Here is a 13,044-nt window from a genome sequence, read left to right as displayed (position 1 = left end):
AGAAAATATAAATTGACTAAAATATTCTATCTTTATTTTTATATATCATATATATTGTATTGGTTTATATATATGAACTGGTGAAAATAATTTCTATTCTGTCTTTATAGCTACTTCACATTTTGAAGGCCATATATATGTTCCTGATTTGCTAAGGTTATTCAGCATTCAGATTAAAATAAAGCAAAAATTGAATTGAAACATGACTTCCAACAAAATATAATGTAAAGAAACCCCGGCTATTTTGATTCTTTTCCAAAAAACAAAGGTTGCCATTTTATTTACAAGTTATTTTAATATTTCTGAGAGGGTTTTAATGCATTTTGGAATGAAAAATCTCTGATTTTTATGCTCCTTCTGGAAGGGCATCTTTTTTCTCAAACAGTGTGGAATAACTAATCTGAACAATTCCTAGTTTAACTGTTTTGTCCAAAGATTTTGTATCTTATTATTCCCACAGGTAATAATCCACACACTACAATACAGAAGGCTTCCCTTTAGGATTTTAAACCTGCCCACATCTCTTAATCATAAAGTTCTTCCCAGAGTAAGTATTTCTCTGCATCTGGTGTGGCAGTCAATTGTGATGAGACAGGAAGGTTCTCGAAGAGGATAATGAAAGATTAATATTACAAGTGGGAGTCAGAATTGCAGTGCTAGAACTTCTTCTTTGGCAGCCTGTAAGATATAAATACTAACAAGTATCAACAAAATTGTGTTTTCTTACTGATGGAAGCATCTAACTCATAACCAAAGTATTGTCACTGACAATTTTCTTTTATCTTGATTTCAGTATCATCCGTCCATTGCGTAAGAGGTTTATGTTCCATTTTAATCAACATTCTAAAGGAAAGGTAATCAGACATAAAATACAAATTACTGGTGGTCCGTAAGATACCACAGGATTGCCCTAATAATGGTTGAATATTTAAAAACCAAAACTAAAACCTGTCTCCATATGCATAAATAAGGAAACAAAGAAGGTGGGATGAAATAGAAAAGTTAGTGGTAGTGGCAGCCTAAGGTGGACTGTAGGGTTAATTTTACTCCCCTTTTATTTCATTCTGCTAAGATTGGAAGATTCTTCCATTAAAAAAAAAAAGGAAAAAAAGACTCTGATCTAAAAGATAACAAGTGACAAAAACAAGATGACATATACAAATATTTCAACCATGTACACATTTCAAAGAATCCCTTTCAAAAATTTATAAAAAGACATCAAACTAAAGCTGCTCAGATAACTCAGAAAGCCTGAAACCTAACATCATTTGAAATTTCACACTGGAAGGCCATTTTGATCTAAGACTTAAACCTACACTGCTAAAATCAGTGCAAACCTTGTCCTCAAATTAAAGGAAGGAGACATGCCCTATATTAAGCATATTTTATAACAGAACCTGAATTACAGCTTGCTTGTATTTATCATAGTATAAATGATACGTTTTTCTTAGAACTAAAAATAGTCATGCCGTATTACATCAGTGAGACAATAAATTTTTAGCTATAGCAATTAATAATACCTGTTACCAAACTTTTCACTCTCAAAGTTAGTAGTTAATCCTTATAAGCAAAGCTAGTTGAAGGATCTGTCTTAAATAATTTATCTGAAAGTAAATTATCATCTTTTTTTCAAGAATTTCTTGCTGATATTTCTTAAAGAAGGGAAAGGGAATGTGGTTCACATGTACAGTTCAAGTTGTGTTCATTCTTAATGAGGTCTTACTCATTACATGGGATTATTTTTATTTCCAGATGACCATTAGGAATGTCCACTGACTTAGGTGATCTTTGGAAAACATCCTTAATTGTTGGTTTAGTTTCCAAGTGTATGAACAGAAATTAGTATTTGAGCAGTGCAGTCACATTTGAAAGCTGTTATTTACACTCAAAAGCAGAGACATAAAGGCTGAAAGTATTGACAGCTTGCCCAGATATTCAGAGGAATGTTGTCTTTGGTCCTGCATCTCTGACTAACATGATTGTCAGTTCAACAGACATAAAAGGGAGTTTGTCATTATAAAATAAATTTGGTTTACTATATTTATACTTCTTACTATGGTGTTCCTTTCTCTGTGAAATTATGAGAGTTCTGTTAAATTAGGAAGCGTCTGGCCCTGAACCTTCAGAGTGTAAATCTGTTGCCTAATTGATCATGACCACATTACCTCTTTTCCAATATGATTTTCTTTGTCTACATGAGGTGATAACAGCTGCTTAAGGATATTAATGTGTTAGCAAACATGATTTAAATCCTTTTTGTTTCTGTAGTCGGGAGAAGAACAGTAGGATCAATATAGACAGTTGTTTTTTAGCATTGCCACTTAGCCATTATGGTTTGGTAATGATTCATCCATCAGATTTTGTACCAGGAACTAAGGATGCTTAAATATCATCAGGTAAAATATTTCCAACTTACTGTTTATTCATCCAAAAGAGAGCTTCAATGAAGAATCCTTGGAAGAAGATGAAAAAAGCTTAGAAGAAAATGCTTATCTAGTTCATTCTCAAAGTGTATTTTGAAAGTAAGAGTCTTTAGACCTCGTGCTTCCACACTGTAGATGTGATGTGGCAGAGAGGTCCTCAGCTCTGTTCCATCCCTACCTTCACTCTTAGAAATGGCAAGCAGGCAGAGAGCAGTTGCTGTCCCAAAGCATGAGCTGGAGGAGCTTGTGCCCATGTTTGGGAAGGTGATGGGCTGCTGCAAGTACAGAGATGGGGTGTGTTCAGGACCCCTGTCTTCTCTGCAGGTTGTTTTTTTGCCAAGAATAGAGATTATGATAATAAATAATTATCTGCAGACTGGAGACACTCTGTCATAAATATTCTGTCTGCTATGCAGTTTGCACTTTTGTTTCATGTAAGTAGCTCCTTCCTTTACTTTGATACCTCATTATCCCTCTGCTTCCCGAACTAGCTATACAGCAGCAGCAAGGCTGAAAAAGACTTCTTAGCTGTCAGTCTTTAAAACTGCACAGAATGAGGAGGATGGGAGCCCTCTCTGCAGGTATTGTTTTGTTGCATTTTATTAGAGCTGTTTCTTGAAGGGGAAGCCAGATTAAAAAAGCAGAGAATGGATTTTTTGCCCTCCACCATAATAATGCTCCCAGTACAAAAGGTCACTTGTGGATGGGTTGTTTGTTTTTTTTAATATCAAGAAACAGCTATGCTTGAATTTGGCTTCTCAGGAAATAAGTATCTTGGACAAAAATGTGCTTCTGACATAGAAAAACTGCAAGCATGACCATGGGCACATGGACCTGGATCTATCTGTGCTGTAAAGAGAGGGTTCTCTCTTCCAAGAACTGAATTCACAGTCCACCAAAAAAGAGGAGCGATGAGAGGGGTGCTCCAGCATAGCTTGGTGGTTTCATGCTTAAAAGCAAAAGGAAAACAAAGTAAATGCCTGCTGTCCAGCCTGATAACAAATATGTACCGAGACACCTAATTTAGGGCCAAGCCTTCCTTGCCTCGCCTTTCCCCAGGTTTCCCTCTCCCTGAACCCATGAATCCAAGGCTAGACATGAGTTATGTGTGGTTGTAGGAGGATCGGTTCAGTCCTGGTTCATGCCTGTTGCAGGTCTTTGGGAGGTGACTGCTGTCCTGCCCCATGTTTGTGAGGGTTGCTGGGCTTATGGGTGCAGCACCATGGAGGGGATGGAAGGACTTGGGGATCACTTTCTTAATTGCCACATACCTTGTTATTTCTGATGTCACTGTCATTTCATTTCTGATGCGGACTGTAAGGGAAGTGACAGCTGACCAAGCTTCAAGAAAATGCTTGTCAGTGGTGGATACTGATTTCTGCTGGTTGATGATAAAACCATACAAAGTCCTGTTCTTTAGAGCAGAATGAAGGCTCATCATGGCAAACATTTCTATGTCAAAATGGGATGTTACTACAAAAAAAAGAAAAAAAAAAAAAAAAGTGTTGAAAAAAACCTGGAAAACGTTTTCATAATTAAAAGAAAAATCAGCCCAGAAATAGTTTCAAAATGTTCAGAAACCTTCTTTCCTTAGTATGGTCTCTGCTGGCCAGCTGCACAGTAACATCTGTCCACAAACCAGCCTCTGACCACTCATTCAACCAAGACCCATAGTCTACAGTGTCAACATGTCTCTGCCCTCTGAATATGTCGAGAGCAAATTGAGTGTCCTCTCCCCTTTGAGAGGCTTAGATTGCCCCAGTGTATCCCAGTAAATAAGTTTTTCATTACTGTTTGAAAATAACCCGCAAGACAAACAGGCTTTTTCAAGAAAAAGTCATATATATGTAATTATAATGCAAGTTAATCCTCTCCTTATCATACAAAATAAAGTGCTTATGTGAAAGACTGTATCCATGTTGTGAAGACTGTTGTGTTTACTGGATGAAAAAACGAATCTCCTGGGGAAGAAGCCGTATCTTTGACTTAAGATACATAATCAATAACCTTGCAAGGCATTCAGGCTACATATTCACTAAGGAGCTGCTTTAGTCAAACACATCCATGTCTCTTTTAGGATAAATCCCTGTTGTCAGCTACACTAAAACAGTATTTTCAGTTCTTGTATTCATAATGTTAGTCCTACATGGCAGTTCTGTGTCATCTGACAACCCTAATCCATCTCAAGGTTAGAATCTATTTTGTATTTCAAATCTCCCAAATCTCTGACCACTTAGTTTAAGCAGGATTAACATAAGCACCAGAAACCACAGAGAAGCAACAAAAGCCAAGATTATGCTTTGATCTGCTCAAGTAGACATTTGCTGAACTCCAGCAGTACAATGAGCAGCAGAGCAGAGAACAGGAAAGCACAGCCTCAGAGCAAAGCTTTGTGATGGATGTGCACTGGTAGGAAATTACCAGCTACATTGTGTGCTTCATTAAAATTTTTTACAGAGAAGGTTAGGATAAAAATACCAAAACTGTTCTTATCAATGAAGCAGAAGCAGATTTTGTTTCAACACCATTGTTAGTCCACTAAACAGACTAAAATCACTCAGGAAAATGTTCCTCGTGGTACTGGAATTTAAACCAAGGTTATTCCTGGCCCTATATATGCACTGGCCCTATATATCTGAATGAGAAGTATTTGTCGGTTTATAAATGCAGGGATTACCTGTAGCAACTACTCCCAGCTCAGTTGACAGAGCTCTGCCTGCTGTGTACCACGACCTGATCCTGCATCTCTAAAGCAGGGTTGATTGAAGTTTAATAAATGAAATGATCTAATGGAAATGCTCAGTTTCATTTTCGGTTTCGTAGACTTAGAATTTATTTGATAGGACAGCTTTTGTGATTCTGTGCTCTTGTGGGTACAGTGAAAAAGGAGTTTTGTTTACTGATAACCCAAGAAAGTAGATTAAAAGACTGATTTTTCCTGAGAGAAATGCAAAAAGAAACTAATAACTTAAATAATATTTTAAATATTTTTAATTATAATTATATTTTTTCTTATTTAGCTGTAGACTTGTATGATCAGTCACATGTTAATAATCACTTTAACAATCATTTACCATTTGCATTTTTTTCTTTAACAGTCTGATTTTCAAGTGGAAGCCTTCCACTGAAGGATGCTGATATTAATCTCATATTTAAAACTATAGCATGAATGTTGCACATATTCTGAATATGAGCTTTTGCAAAGCATTTTACAGAACACTGTCTCATTGCTCGAACAGTGGCAATATTTTAGTTCTGATAAACTGTGGGTTTGCATTCATTTTTTTAACACCTTCAGAATAATGGTGTCATATTTCCTATTCCCTGAACTAACCAATAGTCTTCCCATTTTTATTTTTGTTTGGTTTTATTTTGGTTTGGGTTTGATTGGGTATTTGGGGCTTTTTTTTTTTTTTTTTTTTTTTTTTTGCTACTGCTGCTGCTGCATTAATGTGGAGTGTTCTGGCTTCTGAGTTTCAAGTAATAATAATGAAAGAAAATGCTTTCTTTTTTTAATACAGATCCATAAAAAATGGAAGAAAACTCTCCTCCCTTCTCCCCTCCTCCCTTCCCTTCTCCTCCCCTCCCTTCCCTTGCCTTCCTTTCCCCTGCCCTCCTCTCCTCTCATCAGTTGTGGGATGTGTTGTGTCCACAGCACTGGCAGGAATGATGGGGTGGTACTCTCAGATGGGTATAGGGACAAAAGTAAAAGGTATAACATAGCAATTGCAAACACTGAAGGTTTTTGGTGGGTTTCTTTTATGTTGGCATCAAAACAGATGTGTCAGCTCTGTTTTTCACAGACAGGTCCTTCAGTGCTCCTGAGCTTAAGCAATGGAACTTGAGCCACCTCCAAGCATAGCACTGTGTTTAGCTCATAAATGCTTCATTTAAGAGACAAGCCATCCCATTTGTGACCCACAGAGCAGTTTCAGGTCTACCTGCAGAAGACCTTGTGCATAGAGCTGGAAAGGAGCACCTTGGAATTATTCAGCAAACCCACTGGATTGCTTTGATTCACGTCGGGGCTTCTGGCTTCTGTCCTAATGCAATATAGGCAGGCAGAAGATGCTTTCCCATCTGTGCTATTAATGGGCAGTGGGAGTGTTCAGAGTATCTCTGAAGGGACATTAAATCCTTGCCAATCTGTCACACCCGAGAGGGGAGGGGGTGTCAAGTCAGCTGAATCCTTCTGGCGGCCAGTTGCGATCTGTCCTTGAACAAATGTGATGGATCACCTGCAACCAGGTCACCTGCCAGGGCTCATCTGGGGATGTGAGGGGACAGTGAGGATGGACCATTTTCCCGGGTCTTCTGAAATCCCTGTGTACCATCGGTACAGCCAACAGCACCTGCAGAAGCTACACCCTCTTCCCCTGTGTTAGGCTATTGAATGTGCTGCCATCTGCATGTCATGGGACAGCAATCCTGTCTTTTTCTTAGCAATCCTGTCTTTTTCCTGTATTCCCAGTCCTTCCAGCATGCTACCTGGCTGCAGAGAGCCAACACTGAAGGCTGCCTCAGAAGCCAGTGTCCCTTCTGCTCTGGAAGTGGATCTGTTTGCCTCACCCTGAGACTCAGTACCCTCCCACTGCTATCTGGCCTGGTGAAATTATCATCCTAACCTCAATAAAGCACTTCATTATTTTCAGTGCTGTAATTCCATGGGAATGCTTATAAAGAGGACAAGATAAGAAACTGTGGGATGATGGGATTCTGCAATACAATAAAAAGGGATTATTTTTCTTAATAAAAAGGGCTTTTCTGAGACTTGCAAGCCCAGTGCACTCAGCTGTCCTTTTAGTACTGAAAATCTACTTTTTTTTTTTAAGGCTCATATGCAGTAAAATGCTCAACTGAGTCTCCCTGTGTCTTTTCCTCTCAAAAAAATCTGGTAATGTGTCCCACAATATGATGTTATAGGAAAATCGCCTTTGTTCTGTAGCTCTTAGCTGACTTCTAGGGGTGAAAGCTAGTTCAGCTCAGACCTGCTCTCATTTAGAAGCTCATGCCCATTACAACAAGCAACTCCTTTTCCTAGTACCATGTCAAAAACAACCCATCACAACTTTTATGTAACTTACAAGTCTTTTCAGGAAAAAAGGTCTGAGTAGCGGAGTTTGGCTCCATCAAAAATTCCCTTTCACTCAAACAGCTGTTTTCATATCAACCTGTTTCATACTTGGGATAAATCTGGGCATTTTAAAGGGGGGGAAGCATCTGCTGAAGTCTTGTTTTGCTTTGTGCATGCTAGGAATTCAAATGTTGGGTTTACAAACCACAAAAAAAGGATCCTACTGCCTTCTTCAGACTTTCTAACAGGGAAATATCTCTGTGTAACTAATTTAATGTTAGTGGGAGACAAAGAGGGAGGAAGATGGCAGTCCCATGATTTTCCGTGTAATTATGGTTTGGGGTTAGGGTAGCAGGAAGACAAGGAGGTTGTTATTTATTAAATTTTAATTAATAAAATTCAAAATAATATAAGTCAAACTTCTTCTCTCATTAATTTTGTTGCAGAACTAGACTAATAAGGTGAAATAGCTTATGCCAGTATAACACTTTATGTCATGGTGAGAGGGATGCATCCCATACAATACTGTCTGGAGAAACACAGATAATTCTCCAATAATAGCCAGGAGGAAAACATCTTCTATTCTCATTTTCACTCTTCAGTGTATGTTGTTCATACATTAATCTGTGTGTTTTTCTGTTCAGTCTAGCCAATCAATATGTCTGAATCTCCCAATAAAACCTGTTTCTGCAGATAATCTACTAATTTAATAAGATGAAATGCATGCTACAAATTCCTCTCTTTTCTTTCTACACTCAGGGAGAAGAAAATGTGGTAAGTAACATCTGATCTGAATGAAAACTATTTACTTACAGTTGCTGCATGAAATAGAAGCTTGGAGAGAGACAAGGAAGAGTTCACCTACCTTAGATTGCTACTATTAGACCAGTGGACTTCTTAGCTACTCAAAGATCTCTTGTGAGGGCAAAACAAAAGCAAAACAAACAGGAATGTGACTCAGGTCCCGTAAATCATCATTTGAAAAAACCTAGAGAGGTCTGCTGACCGTCCAAGAGTCTCATTTCCTAGCTTGAACTTACACTTACTACTCTAAAAGTTAGGCAGTGTGAATATCCCTGAATATTCTATAAGTTTTATATATCCAGCCTTCAAGCTGTAATCAATTTTTCTTTCCTTCATTCTATTTTTACTGCTCTGCTGAAATTACAGAAGCCCCAACCTGGAGTGCATCCAATAGCTTCTGATGGATAATAAAAACTGACCCACAGCCAACAGAAAATGGAGTGATAGAGAGGAACCTTTTTTATTTGGGCTTTGAGGATCCCATTTTCTTCTCCCTTTCAGGCCAGTGTGAATGGGGCTACAAAAATATCCACTGCTTTGATCAATCACCTCTGTCATGGTACCTCATGTCTATGATCCCTCTTTCCATTTCATATAGTAAAAATCTTCCCATATTTACTTTCAAAGCATATCCTTGATAGGCTTCTTTATTCTTTTTATGCATGAATAATCTATGAAGCTATTGATGCCCTGTGCTTACACACTTCTATTAATGCTGACCTTGACATCCAACATACATTTTCTTCCTTTCATGGGATAAGTTCCACAGGTCTATTCAGTTTCTTTGCTTGAGCTGTATGCACTATTTATCAACCTTTAAATCTCCTCCCAAGCTCTACATATTTTGCATTTGAAGCCCACTTAACATTAACCAAGGATCTATTTTACTGTGACTTATAATAGTTTCACCATCACTTTTCTCTAGACATTCACTCTGAATGGGACACACAGCAATGTTTTCTTACATGTAAAATGTCTTTTAAAAGGTCCTGGACCACAAGTTAGGCACATTTGATATGTTTTTCTTTTGTACAAGAAAACATGTCAAATGTTCATTCTTCTTTGAAGGAAGCTATGGGAATTTAAAATAAAATATAAGAAACAAGCTCTAATTTTGCTTGGCCAGTCAAGAGCTTGCTGCCTAAAGTGGAGCATAGGGCAACCTGTGTCTGTATTCTCCAAAGATTGTCCAAGGAGAAAACCCAGTTGGACTGGACATAATCCAAAAGTACTCTGAAGTCAGCAGAAAGTTTCTCTTTGACTTGTTTAAAAACAAACTTACGCCCAGAGGAAGAGAAAGCCAATATTAGAATGCTTCACATTTTGTCATTCTGAACTAGCTGGGCTGGAGGTGCAGAGAGGACAGACAAAAGCCATTAAGTGTATTGAGGAAGATTCATGGTGTCTAAATTCTTTCTACCCATTATTATGCTGGCAGTTTCAAAAAAGTGTCAATTTTCTGTGCCAAAATATGGGTCTAAAACCAGAAATCCTCTTTTGGATTCATGAGAAGAGAAACTATTTATTTGTGATTCATGATGAAAATATACCTTATCTATGAGTGTAAAAGTAGCCAGTTTTGTGTTGCATAGAAAATAGCCTTGTAAATATCTTTCACGTTGACTTGCTCACAGTCCTTATGCTTTACATGTAGGATAAGCCCTGGGTTTGAAGTGTGTTTATTATTTAAAGGCTTGTTTTGATATATCAAGGTCTCTCCCATTCCTCCTGATGATCCTTTCCTTTGAAGGTTCACTACCTGATTGAAATGAGAATTTCCATCCACTGCATCAAACAAGCAATGATCTCTTCTGAAAAGTTCTGTATTTAATGGCATCGTGTGTGATGGGAGCAGAGAGGGGAGGGGAATTTTTTTTTTTTTTTCCCAAATCCCTGGTCATCTTATTGTGTGTAGATGTAATAATGTAGAACCTACCATATTACAGATGGCAGAACTAACGTAACCTTGGTGTTTCTCTAATAAATAGAATTCAAGCCCAGGTAATAAATGAGCTGTACACTAAAGACTGAATGAGAAGTCCAGAGGGGAAGGTAATGAACCCAGTAATGTCAAATACCTTTATCTCAACCATCATTATACTTTTTCATTACACAAACTCTGAACCATAAGAGGAGACAAGAAATTAAAAATATAAACGCACATTTTTTATACTGGGATATTTGCAGATTAGTACCTTTCCAGTATTACATCCTTTACCTATTACCAGGTGCTTTCCTGGAGGTGCTTTATTTTGATTTTTGTTGTTACTACCATTACTTTGTGCATGTTAGCAAGGCATATGTAATAGGAATTATTGATTAAAAATACTTTGTTTTCTTATTGTCCTGGTAGTTCTCATATTCCAAAAGCAAACCTTGTAATAATTTTATTTACATGGTAAATCATTGGGTACCCACTGAACTCAGTGGAGTTTGGTTTGTTTGCAGCCAGCAAGGGTCTCTTCCATTCTTAATAAAATTTAGAGTCCTTACCTTCAAGTAGCTTACTGTTACTATAAGTCTGACAAATCTACTGGGGAGGCAAATCATGGTCAGCATCTTGGCTACTCTGGAACAATGGAGTTTTCCAGGGTTCAGCTAAACCTCCTTGAGAAGATGAATGCTATTAGGGCCAGTCTTACACTTTGTCTGAGGCTACAGCTACAAGGAAAATCCAAAATTCACCACCTTCTTACTAAAAAGGTGAATTTTTGGTCTTGTCTTCTGTCACTTAAAAGTATAGCAATATATAGGTGCAAATACATAATTTTTATATATATATTCAGCACTGGTGAGGCCTCAGATGGACCAGTGTGTCCTCTTTTTGCACACACACACACACAGAGCCCATGACACAAGTGGAGAAACCTCAGGGGATCTAGCAGAGAGCAACCCCAGCAGTGGGGCATGGGCAATATGATCTGCACAGAGAGACTGGTGGTGTTGAGCTTGATTAGTCTGGCAAAGGGAAGGTTGAGAGGTTTGCTTTAAATCCATTACTATTTGAAGGGCAGTTACAGGGATGATGAAACCAGGCAGTGTTGAGTAACACCGAGCAGTGTATCAAGGCGCCATGGCCAAACTGTGGCTGGCAAGCTTCAGAGTGGACATTAGAGAAAAAATATCCCCTGGAAAGTAATTAATTGTTAATTATTATTAATTTTAGCGCTTGTGTCTGAAAGTTCTGTTTGCTTGCTACATCTCTGCATCAAATTGTATGCAAATCTGAAGTCTCTGTTCTACATTTTGGTTAAACAATAAAAGGCACATTTGGGCAAATTTGGTACAAGCTCAGACAAAGGCCACAAAATCAACACTTCAAAAGGCAGTTTTCATATTGTTCTGTGTGTGAAGATCCAAATGTTTTCTCTTCTTTGATGAGGAGTGAGGTTGATCGTTACAATAGTCTGCATACTTTTAAATGACAGGTCTTTTTAATTCACTGTACTGCATTCTCCTGATTTGCATCACACAGTGTTCTGGTTTTGTTCTGACCCAGAAGATTCTGCAATTTACAACTGAAAATTTAGCTTGCACACGGTCTTGTATTATGTGGTTCATTGGTCTACCTCTCAGATATTCAGCATATTTTGTGTGTCAATAGGTAGGAGATTTGGCAGCCTGACCTCTGATGCACCCACCAAATACCTGACCCAAGATTCCTAAGGCTGTAGAAGTACTGCTTTTGATGCAGAATATTTGACAAAGCCTTTGATCTAAAAATTTAATCATTTCATTAAGCATTGTTATATAAACAACATTGAAAAAAGGTTAATAGGTAGGTACAGCCCTAGCATAGGCAGCAATGAGAGGTTTTGACATCCCAAATTCACTTGAGATCTCTCCCACTGAAATATGCTGAAATGAGCAAAAAATGCTCTCAGGCTTTTCTGAACAGCTAAATTTATGCTGTTTTCATCAAAGAACTTACCTAGGTTCCTTTTAACTCCCTTCTCTTGTGTTTTTGCCACCAACTTAATAGTAATTCCACATGTGAAAAAATCATTAAACTTCATGCATTTTGACTTACAGCGTCAACTTCAGATCTTGTTATGTTAGGATTCTTGCCTGTGACCTGATGCTTTGATGTTGCATCAGCACCTATTGGCTCCAGGTAAAGCCAGGTCCAGCCTTACTTCAGCAATTGTAGGAGGCCGTCTCTGCTCCAGAGATATTGTAATTGCACCAGACAAGTAAACTGTAGGAGGGAAAATATAGGGAGTGTGAGAGGATCTCATCATTGTCAGAATGGATCATAAAGCTGACCACGTTCTTATTCACTGAAATGCACTTCAGCCATTGTGTAAAGAATCCAAGAAATATAAGACAAATGACTTAGAGTGTTGCAATGAAAGAGTAAAAGGACAAGCCACAGGGAGGCAATGGGGAAAGAATACCACTTAGGTCAACTACATTGTTAAGAGCAATCATTAAAAGAAAGAAGATTGTTAACTGCTGTTTCAGATTATGTGCTGTTCTTAAAACAATGTACTGTTATTTTCTTCTTTTCTCTAACTGGTATATTACTTCTTTGTTTACTTAATGACACCAGACATGTACTTAAGAAAATTGCACACCAAGGATCTGATTTATTGCCTAGACTCTATTTGCATGAAAAAACAACACCAAAGCAGTATTTGACAGGTATGTATCAATTCAACTCCTAAGAGGTGTATTTTGAGTGAATTGTGCAAGTAATTAGGCATGCAGTTACTTACAACATTTATTTAAATCTGTGAGAAT

The 13,044-nt window shown here is 37.9% G+C and overlaps 1 long non-coding RNA gene across 1 annotated transcript in view; it reads right to left on the bottom strand.

The window, feature by feature from the left end:
* Window positions 1-2,306: 2,306 nt before the first annotated feature.
* The window catches only part of LOC121670757, a 33,747-nt gene continuing 23,009 nt past the window's right edge, over window positions 2,307-13,044 (bottom strand). The window contains exons 3-4 of the long non-coding RNA XR_006018246.1: window positions 12,332-12,499; window positions 2,307-3,896 (exon numbers count right to left, since the gene is read on the bottom strand). This is a non-coding gene — a long non-coding RNA (uncharacterized LOC121670757). The remainder of the gene's footprint in view (window positions 3,897-12,331; window positions 12,500-13,044) is intronic.

This window comes from Corvus kubaryi, unplaced genomic scaffold (genome assembly GCF_017639235.1).
Source record: "Corvus kubaryi isolate FWS band 111438036 unplaced genomic scaffold, C.kubaryi_AGA036_p1.0 37396, whole genome shotgun sequence".
NCBI lineage: Eukaryota > Metazoa > Chordata > Aves > Passeriformes > Corvidae > Corvus > Corvus kubaryi.
The sequence above is the reverse complement of the archived record's forward strand: the minus strand, read 5'-3'. Positions and strand labels throughout refer to the sequence as shown.